We start from the raw sequence: 14,073 nt of genomic DNA, 5'->3' as shown, positions 1-14,073 counted from the left end.
AATGCCTAATAATAGGCTTGACCCCGGTCCTGGCTGCAGACAGAGCAGTCCCACCCCCCACACCCCTGCAGACTCGACTTACCCTGCATGGCTGTGGTCCAGTCCTACTCACCAAGGGGCCTTGGAGGAGCTCTGCCCACCGGTGTCCCATGCCTGCCCGTGGGCGCTGACGCAGCCCTCTGACATGGCCCATCCCTGCTCCACCGTCTGGAGCCATTCCTGCCCACTCAGGGACACGCAGGAAACATGCACTTCTTTGTCCCTGGGAACACCCCACTGACCACAGGCCCAACTGCAGACCCTGAGAAAGCCCTGAGGGCTAGATCCAGTTCTGCTGTGCTGGGGTCCAGGGTTACCCACTGCCTGCCTACCCTGCAGCCCTGGCATGCCTCTCAGTGTCCCTGGCAGCAGGCCAACTGACTTCCATCTTGACTGTGGACCCAGAAATGGCCTTGAGAATCAGTTCTAACCCAAATTGCAGTCCTTCCCACCCAGGGAATCTGGCAGGAAACACGCCCTCCAAGCCCCTGGTAGCAGGCCCACCATCTACAGACGTCACTGTGGATAAAGCCACAGCCCGTGACCTAACTCCAGCCCTGTTGGACTGTGGTCCCAGAGGCAGCCCCATGTACCTGGTGATCCAGCAGAAACCATGCCTGTCTATACCCTTGGTAATGGACCTGCCAACCACGGACCCAAATTCAAACATGGCAGCAGCCATGTGACCCAGCACCAGCCCTGCTCAACTGTAATCCCAGCGGCAGCTCTCTTAGTCTGGGGACCTGGCAGGAGAAAGTCTTCGCCTGCTGAAACCAGTCTGTGTTTTCCTTCAAATGCACAGATATCAGTGCAAGGCTATATACAATAGATCACAAAAAATCAAACAATCCATAAAAACTACCAGAGGAAACCAATAAAGCTCCAATAAACAAGCCCAAAGAAATGCATTTTTATACATTGCCTCACAAGGAACTCAAAAATCTTTGTTTATAAAGTATCTCAGAGAGTTATAAGAAAATAAAGATAGACTATTCAATGAAATCATGAAAACAATACATGAAACAAATGAGTTCACTAAAGAGAAATCATGAAAAATAAACAAATTCTGGAATTGATGAATATTATGAATGAATTAAAACAAATAAAAATGGGGCCTTAACAACACACTTAATCAAACAGAAATCTGATTCAATGAACTGAAAGCCTAATTTGAAATTATCCACTAAGAGAAGAAAATAGAATAAAAAATTGAAAGAAAAAACTGTGGAATTTATAAGACACTGTTTTTAGATGGTTTGGGGCGCTATAACAACAATACCACAGATTGGTTAGCTTATAAATAGCAGAAATTAATTTCTCACAGTTCAGGATACTAGAAATTCCAGGATCAATGGCACCAGGAGATTTGAGGCCTGCTGATGTTTCTATTGCAAAAGAAAAAGACATGAAGGAAGAGAGAAGTTATCAAACTGTTATCAACTTGAAATACTGTTATAACAATAAGTTGTTATATATAAGCTTCACAGAACAAAACTGACAGTAGATACACAAAAGTTAATGAGAAAGAAATCAAAGCATACCATTAAAGAAAGTAATCAAATGACAAAGAAAGAGAGCAACAGAGAAATAGGAAACAAGGAACAACGAAACAGTCAGAAAATTACTTAAAAGTAGAAATAAGTACATATTTATTAATAATCACTTTAAATGTAAATGATTTAAATTCTCCAATCAAAAGACAGAGGGTGCATAAATGAATTTAAAAAAAACCTGGCTGGCCGAGTGGCGTTGGTTAGGAGTTGGCTTGGGACGCCAGCTATGAGCAGCAGGTTTGGATCCCACATTAGAGCCAGTGACGCTGCGCCCTCTACAGCTAAGACGGTGAACAACCTGGAGCTGGACTGCACATGGGATTGCCTCAGCAAATTGCTTGCTTCATCAACCCAACCCCATGGCTCTACAGGGAAAGAAGGCTTCCCATCATAGTGCCACAAACCTGTCACCTCCAGTGGGCCACAGATAACCCTATTTCAATGATTCTTAGGTCATCTTCTCTCGCCTAGACAAAAAGAGTTCTCATCATTGACCCAACAAAGGCGCATTGCAGACGCCCAGAAAACTGAACATCCATAAGCTTACCAGAGTAGTTGTCTCACACGAAAAACATGAAGGAGCGCTGGAGTTTCTGCATGTCTCCTAATTTGCATGAACCCAGGCACGGACATCCCGGGACACTGTGATTCAAATGACAACTTTTGCAGGCACAACACCTGCATTGAAAGGAAGAGGAGAAAAAAAAAAAAAAGACTGGCATCAAAATCGGCTCTATCATTATTCCTGGAACTGAACCTGAGGCATGTTGCTCCCTCAAGCAAATGATAATTCAATCAATCAATTACTCAATATGGACTTGGATCAAGGAACCACTGATCATCATCGATCCACAAACAGAAGAACAAGACATCCACAACAGACGTTTCCAGACTACAACATGTGCTACTTGTCTCAACCAGTCAAGAGAACCCGTAGGGCTCATTGCTGCCTTCTAAAGCAATCGATCTTACAGAGAACCACAGCTGGGGTCTATTGCTCATAGGAAAACAGAGAATGACACCATGAAATCATGGGTGATTTATTGCCCCTTACACACATGTCTGCACACCCTCAATTTTACTCATTTTCTATGTTCCCTGCAAACCCCACCATGGAAATGTTCAAGTCACGTCCCAAAAGTCAGCTATCCTGTCAGGTCAGTTCCCTTTCATGTCCTACTGACATCCCCAAAGAAAAATGCACGTATTTCCTCTCCAAAACAGACAAGTGGAATCCTGTTTTCGTGAAAATGGATGCCAAGGTTATGGAAAAACAACCTCTTTTCAAAACTCTCAACCTCTTTCCTACTGTTGTTTTCTCAAAAGTGGATTTCATACCTGAATGTGCTGTAGTTCAAAGTGGCTGAACCTGGATAAGAAACAATTTCCAAGGGACCTGGGTGGCTGATTTAGGGCCAGCAAAACAGATGAAAATACCAAGAAAAATTATTGGCATTCCCAATAATGCACTACTCTGTGAAAGTTCATTCTGACTCTATCTAGCAGGTGACAATTATTAATTGCTCAACCATGTTTAACATCTAATGACCAAGGTCAGGGACAATGGGTGCATTTCAAACTCTGGATGCTGAAGGCATGATCTCTTCTTATAAAAGATCTTTTGAGGTTACATGGCTTTTCACATCATTCGTCATTCATTACCTTTGTGAATGGTTTTGGCCTCAATTCCTGTACAGCTCCATGACATTTGTTCATTTTGCACTGGAATAATTACCTACTTTTATAGTCTAATTCATTTTATGTAAGAGAGACCCTGAAATTATACAAATCCTCTCTGGAAATCTGACATTCATGAAGATTTTACCATGTGTCCATATTTAGTTTTAAGCAAGGATTTAAACATATTTATTGCTGAAATGCAAGCTTCTTGTATTGTCTCCTGTTTTCTGTGGTTTCTGCCTACTGTAATAGATAGCCCTTCACCTTAAATTTAAAGGCAATCCCTACCCTCTCATAAGTTTCGTTCACTGAAATTCAGAATTAGTGAAAGCGTTTGTTATGATTGACATAATTGTGGCCTCCCTGAATAAATATGGAGTCAAATAAAAAAGGAGGCTTATCTCATGAACATGTTATGTTCACTTGGAATCTTATCTGGTGAGCTACCTGCAATTTTCTCCTGAAAATTTTTCTGACCCAATCACATTGCCCTGGAGCATAATAAGACTCCTCAATTTGGTGCCACAAAATTGCCACCGCCCCCCCCCATGGGCCTCAGTGTAATCCAATTCATCATTAACTTTAGGTCATATCTCTCTTTAAAACACTATGTGTTCTCCTTGCCCCAACCATGTATGCCTCCACCCATGCGAACATGTGTTCCTGAATATGCAAACTAAGGATTGCATCTGAAAATAGGACTGAGAATTATGTGAGGTTTTTGCATTTCATGTCCTGGAATGCTGCCGTAATAGATTTCTGGTGGGCAGCAGTGCCAATAGAGATGTTAGTCTCAGGACATTGTCTTGTGGCGATTACTAAGAGAGCTCTCAAACAACCTAATCCATCACTCATGGGATTGTGGCTCATACAAGCTACTCTTTCATGCATCATGAAATTATTTAACAAATGAATGAAGAAACCCATAAAGGAGAGGAAGTATCATTTATTTCCGACCTATCAGAATGCCTGACTCACAGGTTTCACAATCAGTAAACATTCATGATGTGTCTTGTTGAGTTGAGAGGTTTCTACTGCTCTTTTTTTATCTTGAGCAAAGGTGGTCATAGATGGAACAATAGGCTTGGCTTTCTGATCATGAACACATATAAAAATGAGACTTCAAAGTCACACAAAATTCATTTTCTTGAAAATTGCTACTTGGAGACGTAAAAATATACATACTACCAGTTGCCCAAGCAGACACCTGTATGAGATCTTTCAACTAAGAAATAGAGGGCCGGCTGAGTGGCGCATTGGTTAAGAGTTGGCTTGGGACGCCAGCTCTGGGCAGCACGGCCCCAGTTCGGATCCCACATGAGGGCCAGTGATGCTGCTCCCTCTACAACTGAGATGGTGAACAACAGCTCAACCTGAAGTTGGGCTGCCTTGAGTCGCGAGCGATGGCGTAGGCTGCAGCCCTTGCTACTGTGAGCCACTGTGAGCGGCGTCCAATGGCCGGCAAGTGACTGCCTCACCCGAGAAGAGCGCAACGATAATACCTACATGGACCAGTGAAAAAACAATGTCCTCCATCTACAACTAGACTGAAGAACAAAAGGACAGCAACTTGTCTGTTCCCCTTCTCTGATTCCCCAATAAAATCTTAAAAAAAAAAAAGCTTCCAAACTTACTTTCTCTCAACCTATTGAAACAGGGCCCAGTTGGCACCCCCATAGTAGAGGCCTCTCCAAGTCAGAGGCCTCACCTTTCCTTGACCTACCTATACCTTAATAGATCATGCCCTGAGCCTTGAGCTCCAAAAGTCCCCTGTCCCACTCAGGTCTCTGTTTAGAAAATTACCTTAAAATTGATGATTAATACCCTTAGGCTAATTGATCACAATCTCTGTGGTCTACCAGGCTAATCCCATCATTGTTCCTGGGTTGCTGACACCACCAGAGAATCACGTGGCCACAGGGGAGGCTCTATGCAGACCCCTGGAACCCATCATGTGGCCTCTGGAGGAGCGCCCAGATTTTCCCTTAAAAACCCTAAGCTGGTCTGAGAATGTGAAGGCAGATTTTGCAGGTGTTAACCAGGGATGACAGACTCTCCTGCAGGTCATGACTCTTGGTGTCCCCCTGTCTATGCTGCCTTCTCAGACCACCAGTGCTCTGATAATAAATGCTTCTTCTATGACCCAACTGCTGTGTCAGTCTATTGGCTGAGTGGCACAGGCAGCATGAGCCTTGGACTCATCTGGCCTCTGGTTTCACTATCACTGTTTTCTTGCCCCATTTGGCCCTTAATCTTTTTAAGAATAAGGCCCTTCCTTTCAGTTTTGGTTGTAGTATTTGGATCCGAAGTTAGTTTTTCTGGTTTTTGTCTATCTGATTCAGGGAATACTTGGGTCTGTGTGACTGTGTGTGTGTGTCAAGTGCAGCTGTATTTTTTCAATTTCAAAACTGGGATCGAAGGTTTCAATCCCGGTGGGAAGCCCACTGGGCAAAGTATTAGGCCACTGGCAAACTCATGGCTGCAAGCCGTTGACCAAAAAGAAATTAATCTTCTATTACAGTACTGCTTGGCCAATGTATATGTTAAATTCTGGAGGGCACAGGTCACTCAATAGTTCACTGAATTATTACATTATTTTGCAACTGGAATTGTTCTATTAGAGGTCTGGGAAATAGGATAAAATCTCTTATGTATAAGCCTCTATGAGAAACTCTGAAAAGAAGGAAACTAAACTGATAGTTCAGAGAAAAGGGGACTCCACCCATCTCCTAATCTACTTCTAACCAGGAATGCCTGAGGCTAAGGTAACTGAAGAAAAAAAAGAGACACTTTTAAAACCAAGCAGCTAATTTTCAAGCCAGACCTCCCAGTCCTTGTTCCATCCTCTTTGCAATTGTAAGGGTAATTATAAGATCTTACAACCTCTCTGCAATTGCTAATAACTCTATTTATATATACCTGATCTCTAATATCTGTGCTTGTCTGCGTTTTATATATAATATAGTGTTTTTGTCACCTGATGGCATTACCAGATTATGCTTGATTGGCTTAAAGAAAAAAAGATTAAGTGCTTATATAAATTTAAATATTAAAATTAACTCAAGTACTTTTCAGGATCACATAATCTAAGAAAATATTTGATACTAAAGCTGGTTTAATTTTCAGTTAAATACATATGTCTTTTAAGGTTATTAACATTAAATATGGTATCTTTTGTTTTACCTGGGTTTACAAAAATAAATTCATGTTATCTCTGTCACAACATTTGTCAAGAAAATAGCTTGGGTAATAATTACCTTTAAAATCTCAGATTTAAAAACTAATAAAATGTTAATTAAAATAAGGTTCTAGATGAAACTTTTCAGTAATAGTTATATAGTGTGGATGCTTGGGCGAGGTTTCTCAGCATTTGTTGGTAACTTAAGATTTTGATTTTACTAAGTTGTGTTAAATGATAAAAATCATTAAATATTTAGGTATTTCAAAATAATGAAATATTCAAATATTAATTTTTAGGTAGGTCGGAGTTCATCTATTTCGGGCTTCTTGTCACAGGAAAGCTAAAAGATAAAGATCTATTAATAAATATATCTTATAGTTTTACAAAACCTGTACTTCTAAAGGTTGCAAATGTATTGTGGATTTGCTAATGAAAATATTAAATACTTGCTTTTAGTTGCCAGTAAAAATTAAGGTTCTGAAGGTTATGGGTTGTAATATGAAAGGAAATGATTTATGTTTTCAAGGAAGGTATAAGGTATGGAAATGCATTTTTGAAGGAACTGAAAGAAAGTAGTTTGTCCTAAGGACAGTTATTTCTGAATGAATGAGAGGAGACAAACGGAGGGACCGAGAAAGTTGTAGAAGGTTTGTGAAGAAAAATCTTGAGATATATGGGTAAGCTAAACACAACTGATTGAGTAAGTGTAAATATCATGAGTAAGCTGATACAAAATTAGTTTTCTCTCTCTGCTAAATAAGACAAAGTTTGTTCGACTATTGGCCTGCTACTGATATTATGAAAATGTGTTTTACCTAAAAAGCAAAGAATATGTGTTATCAAAATAATTTTCTAGGGGCCAGCTGGGTGGCTCAGTTTTAGGTTAAGAGCACAAACTCTGAGCAACAGGGTCGCTGGTTCAACTCCCACATGGACCAGTGAGCTGCACCCCAGCTGAGCTGCCGCTGAGCTGCCAACAGGTGGCAGGATGGCTCAGCTGGTGAGAGCACGCGCTCCTAACAACAAGGTTTCCAGTTCAACTCCCACATGGGATGGTGGGTTACGCCCACCCACAACTAAGATTGAACACGGCACCTTGAGCTGAACAGCCATGAGATGGTGACGGGTGGCCAGATGGCGAATGGACTTGGAGCTGAGCTAGCTGCGCCCTCCACAACTAAGACTGAAGGACAACAACTTGGCTGTTCCCCTTCCCCAATTTCCCCAATAAAATCTTTAAAAAACAAAAAACTGCGCTGCTGAGCGCCTGAAGAAATCTTTGTGGATCTCTCCAGAGCACTTGAAAATAATGCTTCGGCAGCTCCCCTTTGCCAGGAAAGGGTATATAGACTTACAATCTCAGTCCTCCCACCAAGCCCGCACTATTCTAACACGTGTGTGAGTTGCCAGAGTTACAGAAGGATGGGGCCAGTAGTCTCCATAATGAAATGGAAAATGAATTGGTTTCTATGGCATTGAGGCTTCCCTTCCTATTTTTCCCTTTAGGAGCATGGCTCTGTTTTTTACCCTCTTTTTCCAAGTTACTAGGGCAGCCACTGCCCAATCTGATGTTTTCATCCTGTGGCACAGTCTCTTATCCAAATTTCCAGCGATTATTTGGAATCATAATGATACCTGCTTCTGTAGTTATGTTTTGCATCCTTCCCCAAGAACGGCACCTATGCTGAGTGTCAGCATAATTTTTACAACATCAAACCTCACAACCCAAGCTATGTCGCTCCCCTTATACATTTATTTGATCCTGAAAAGTCTAATGAGAATCGGCATCCTTAAATCTTGTGCCAAAGTGGACTGGCATTTGGGCGGATTCAGTGACGTTAGTTGGGGTGGCTTTAATGTGCCCTTGTGAGGGGGCAGAATTCCCCTTCTCAGGAGTCTTTATCTAAGAGGACAGGAATTGGACACTAGTCAAACGTGAAAACTGGATCTCATGGGTACTATTCCTAAAAAGTAAATAAGATACTAGGAAGCTCATAATTTTCTTGATTTTTACATCTGAGGGCAAACCCACACCTGAATTTCAGTCCTCTGGCTGCAAGTGCCAGGATCCTTCTTGATATTCATAGTCCAAAAATGATTCACAAATAGAACACACTGAAAACCTGACACCGTATCAAAGGCTTGAATTTGTCTACTCAGGCATTTAGACCCAAGCAAATATTGTGACATAGAAAGGATACCATCAGATCACAAAACTTTCACTGAAAACAAGCTTGGGTGAAAAGTGGAACTCTTCTGGTAAGGATCCTATCATACACGTCACTCATGGAGAACCTATAAGGATATTCATGTTCTCTGGAAGAATGGACCTAACTGCCTGAGAAGCAAGTCTTTATTCATTCAAAGGTCTATTTGGGATTTCTCAGCTACCAACGGCCCTAAACCACCTAATGGTGCCGATTCTGCCAGGTTGACTGCAACACACAATGTAAAACAAACGAAATGAAGTACTGGGTTGTCGGACAAGTCATGATGTATTTTTTCTATGTTTTTCATTGCAAATATGCGTCATGACTTTTCCGACAGCCCAATGTAATTTCTAAAATTATGAGACCAAAGCACCCAAATCTGGTTAATATAAAAGAAAGCAGTGCTTACATGGAAAGAGACAGAAAGAGGTAAATGGAATAAGTTTTGCCCAGAGAATTCGTTATCTGAGCCCACGAATAGAATTTCTAATGTAATGAAGCTCAGAGGCCGCCTCCCATTCATAGCCTAGGGTTGTCTTCTCTGCTGGGCCCCAGTAACCCCATTGGGCATGGTTTTCATGTAATCAGACCTTCAGATCTCATCATTCACTCAAGACACAGCTCCCCCCACACCTTCAACTTCTTTGTCCTGAAATCTCTTACAAGGGATGGCATCCTGGGGCCCTGATCTCACATGTACTAAAGACCCGAGAGATTTCATGCAGGTCAACTGAGTAGTTGTGGTGCCCCAGAAGAAATGGGGGAAAGGCTCCTGTTCCCCACTTGTCTCTGTGTCTGAGGACAAGATGGGGATGTGAGCAAAGATGAAAATTCCATCTCCCCTATCTGTGTTGCTCAGGTGATTCCCACACAAGGGGTATCGGTTGTCCTTACTCCAAAGAGACCATATTTCTTTGCACACAGAGCAGTAATTCACCAAACATAGTCATGTCAAAGCAAATATGACACCTTGGCCTCAAGAACATGTCAGGAGCTTTTATACAGAAACAAAATCTCACTATTAACCAGCCCTTGGCTCTATGTTCCAGGAAGCCAGAGCAGAAAACCAAACAGCATCACCCATAGTATATATTGGATTGTTGGAAAAGTCATGACATATTTTTTCTATGTTTTTTTGTTGCAAAAATGCATCATGTCTTTTCCGACAACCCAATAGTTTCCCCTTAAAATAAACCCAGTGAAGCCACACGATGGCCAGAGCTAGATAGCAGGTATCAGGCTGTTTATACTTTTAATTCAGTCTCACACATCACGGGCAGAGTACACGTGTGTCACAAACCTCTGGCCCCATCAACAAGGTCCTTCTGTTATGAGTGGTTAACTTACTACGCACAACTCGCACACCTTAGCAAACTCAAACTACTCAAACCGAAATGAATGTGTCTACATATGAATTTAGATCTAACCAATTATGCACCACAGAAATAATACCAGTGAACCACAAGATTTCTCAAGTCTAAAGCAAAGCTCAAATCTAAAATAACGTTTTTCTCATGAGGATCATATCTTCTGTCAGTCACTCATGGAGAAGAATTAGTCATGATAATATACTTGTCCCTTAAAGAACAAACCTAACTATCTTAGAGGCTGGCTTTATTAGTCCGAAGGTCTGTTTGGAATGATAGCGGATCCTTGAACAACATGGGTTTGAACTGTGCGAGTCCACTCATATGTGGATGTTTTCAAATGGCCTGTGTGGTTCATAGCTGAGTCTTTCAAGGGCCAACATCGCGGTTGGAAATCCACTCATGGGGAGGGCTGATGGTAGTCACTCGTACATGCGAATTTTCCACTGCAAGGGGGTCGAAGCCCCTACCCCGCCTTTGTCTAAGAGTCAACTGCATATCTCTCTGCGATTAAGGGGGAGGTCCAGTTTAATTTTAATTTTTAGTACGTTTCATTCTACATGTGCTTTCTACCTGTTGTTACTGCAGATTTCTTTCTCAACTCAGCTCTGAAAATGGATTCATTCCTGTTCTGAAGAATTTTTTAGCTTAGTCCTGTAGCTTCTTATGCCACACTATTTAGGTGCTTATCACCCAGCCCTGAATTTGGTAGAGCATCACTGTGCTTATCAGTCCAGCTCCAACGAAGGTCGTGATTCCGTCTGTGTGTCGTTATTCATCTTTTTCCCAGACGCCCCTTGCCTGGGCAAAGCTTACACACTCAGTCCCCTGCCGTACTGGGATCATTTAATATTCACACGGGAAGAGAGAGAATTGGTTTGATGCAAACCAATTCATCAATGGTTTCCTTTATGGTTAGTGCTACTGGGATCTGCCTTCACCAAAACCACAGTAATGCTCGATGATATCCTGTTCAAGGGGAACATTATTCCTCCCATTCATATATTTCTACATTACACCTAGAAATTATTTCTCTGTTTGATTTTACAGTCTCAATTTTTTTCATATTGACATCCAACATACTAGGACCAACAACTGAACAAACTGTTTTTCCTCATCACACAACAGTGGCATGTTTAGGACAAATCAAGTGATCTATAATAGAAGGCCCAAGATGGCAGATTAGAAAAAAATCCAGTAATCATAATGTTTGTGGAGCCTCTATTTTTACTCTTCTGGACTAGTTTTCAATCTTTCTGTCATTATATAGTCTTAACTCTTGTAACCCTATAAGAGGTTCTGAAATTTTGTCACATAATTTATGAAACTTTGTTCATTTTCATCAAGATGACTTAGACTTCTTTTGGGTCTTTGCATCCTGAATAATTCTTGAAATAAGACTGACAATTTACAAGAAACCCAGTGGAATTTGGACTTGGAATATTATTTCATTAAATCTTTAAAGTGATTTGGGGGCAGAATTAACATCTATTTGTCACTGAATTTGCCAATCTAAGTAAGTTATATTCCTTCATTTGTAAGGTATTATTTACTTCCTTTCAATCATGCTTTATAGTATTGTGTGTAGATATTTTCATAGTTAATAGCTATTTCTGATGTTCTTGAAAATGTTATATTTCTTTTTTTTTAAAGATTTTTATTTTTTTATTGGGGAATTGAGGGGATGGGAATAACACTGGGGAATTGGGGGAAGGGGAACACACAAGTTGCTGTCATTTTTTTTTTGTTGTTGTTGTTCTTCAGTCTAGTTGTGGAGGATGTTGCTTCTGCGCTCTTCCCAGGCGAGGCAGATCAGTCGCCGGCTTCTGGATGGCCGCTCACTGAGGCTGTTGGCCACTCACGCTGGCTGCTGGCTACACACAGTAGCCCATGGCAACCCACTGCAGCAGGGGACTGCAGCCTACGCCGTCGCCGGCGACTCATGGCAACCCAGCCCCAGGTTGAGCTGTTGTTCAGCATCTTAGCTGTGGAGGGCAGTGTCACTGGCCCTCATATGTGGGATCTGAACCGGGGCCCTCTGGCATCCCAAGCCAGTTCTTAACCATCGCGCCACTCGGCCGGCCCGAAAATGTTATATTTCTAAATTTTTATTTTTTCATTTCATTTATTTTACAGAGAAATAAATTTCATTGTACTTATTTTGCTTACTAATACACGAACTTTGCTAAATTAGTTCCTTATTTTAATTGTTCATATTCAGATTATTTTGGAATATAGATATAGATATAAAACATACTAACACACACATATATTGTTCTCATTAGATAATAAAATGGATACCTTTCCATTTCTAATCCTTATACACCTTTTATTCCTTTTTCATGAATTATTTCATTAGGACATCTAGTTTTGAATAGAAATGGTTACGGAAAATCTATTTTATTCCCACTCTCAGGGGGAAAGCTTTTAATGTCTCCAGTATCAATGATTTTGCAGCTGATTTCTTTTATAAATATATTTTATATCACTAAAAATTTTTCTTCAATTACTAGTTCCCATGAGATTTATGAGAAATAGGTTTTGTATTTTATTGAATGATTTTATTTTTGAGATGATCATATGATGTTTTTCCTCTTATGTTACTATGATAAATTATGTTCAATGATTTTTAAAGTCCTTTTAAAAATACTTATTTTAGAATAGTTTTAGATTTATAAAAAATGTTGTGATGATAGCACCGAGTTCCCAAATATGCGACACCCCATTTCACCTATTATACTAGCATGGCATATTTGCCACACAACTAACCAATATTGAACTGTTATTATTAATTAAAGCCTATGCTTTATTCAGATTTCCATTGTCCTACTGCTGTTCTAGGATCCCTCAAAGGACGCCACGTTATATTCAGTTGTTTAGTCTATTTAGGATCTTCTTGGCTGTGACACTTTCTCAGGTTTTTCTTGTTTTAATGATCTTCCCAGTTTTGAGAAGAACTGGTCATACATGTCTTTTGTAGATTGTCTCTCAAGTGGGATTTGCCTAATTATTTCCCCACATTTACACGAGGGTCATGGGTCTTGAAGAGCAAGGCCATAGAGGTAAAGTACCATTCTCATCACATTATATTCAGAGTACATACTATCAGCATGATTTATCACTATTTATTGAGCCTTGGTAGCCTGGCTGAGGTAGCGTTTGTCAGTTTTCTCCACAGTAAAGTTGCTTTTCCCCTCTCCTGCCCTTTTCATACTGGATTCTTCAGAAGGAAGTCACTATGCACAGCCCACCCAAGTGAGGATTTATGTTGCACCTCCCTGAAACCAAAACATCTACAAAGATTATTTCCAATTTTTCTGCACAAAAAATTTCTCTAATCTCCCCTATTTATTTATTCAGTTCTTTTAATGTTAGTGTGAATTTATGGATATTTATTTTATACTTCAGTTTATAATCCAATACTATGCTATTTTTATGTTCAAATTTTTCCAGCTTCGATAATGTGGTTGGCTCCTGTGTCACTTTGACATACTTCTGTGTATGTATGCGTGCGTGCGTACATGTGTGTTTAGTACTTCCTCACTTTCTGGCACTACAAGATGCCCCTGGCTCATCTTTTATATGAGTATTTCCTGCACATTCATAGAATCAGCCATTTTGAAAGGCCCTTGGTCAGTTTTGTTGGAGAATGGTATTAGAAACCAAGATGTGAGGTGTGCCTGGTGCTACTAGATCGTCATTGCTTCTAGGCTTTCTCAGCTGACAGAGGAAGGAAACCTTCCTCTGGGTGAGTTCAATAACTGTGTATGTACACACATCTATATTTATACGTATGTGTAAGTGTGTGTGTGTGTGTGTGTGTGTGTGTTAAACTCAGTTCATGTTGTTTTCAACTCTAATTCATTATCGCATGGGTCATTTTAACCTCCCCTTGCTGGTCTGTAACCTTGGTCTCCAACAGTAAGAAACCTTACACCATCTGCCAACCATTTCCTTAATTGGGCACTTCCGGTATTGTATACATACATAAGGGTTTCAAAGTCGTTAACCAACACACCCGTGAAGAATGACTTTGTCAGGCA

This window comes from Hipposideros armiger, unplaced genomic scaffold, assembly GCF_001890085.2.
Source record: "Hipposideros armiger isolate ML-2016 unplaced genomic scaffold, ASM189008v1 scaffold_504, whole genome shotgun sequence".
In the NCBI taxonomy this organism is placed as follows: domain Eukaryota; kingdom Metazoa; phylum Chordata; class Mammalia; order Chiroptera; family Hipposideridae; genus Hipposideros; species Hipposideros armiger.
The sequence above is the reverse complement of the archived record's forward strand: the minus strand, read 5'-3'. Positions refer to the sequence as shown.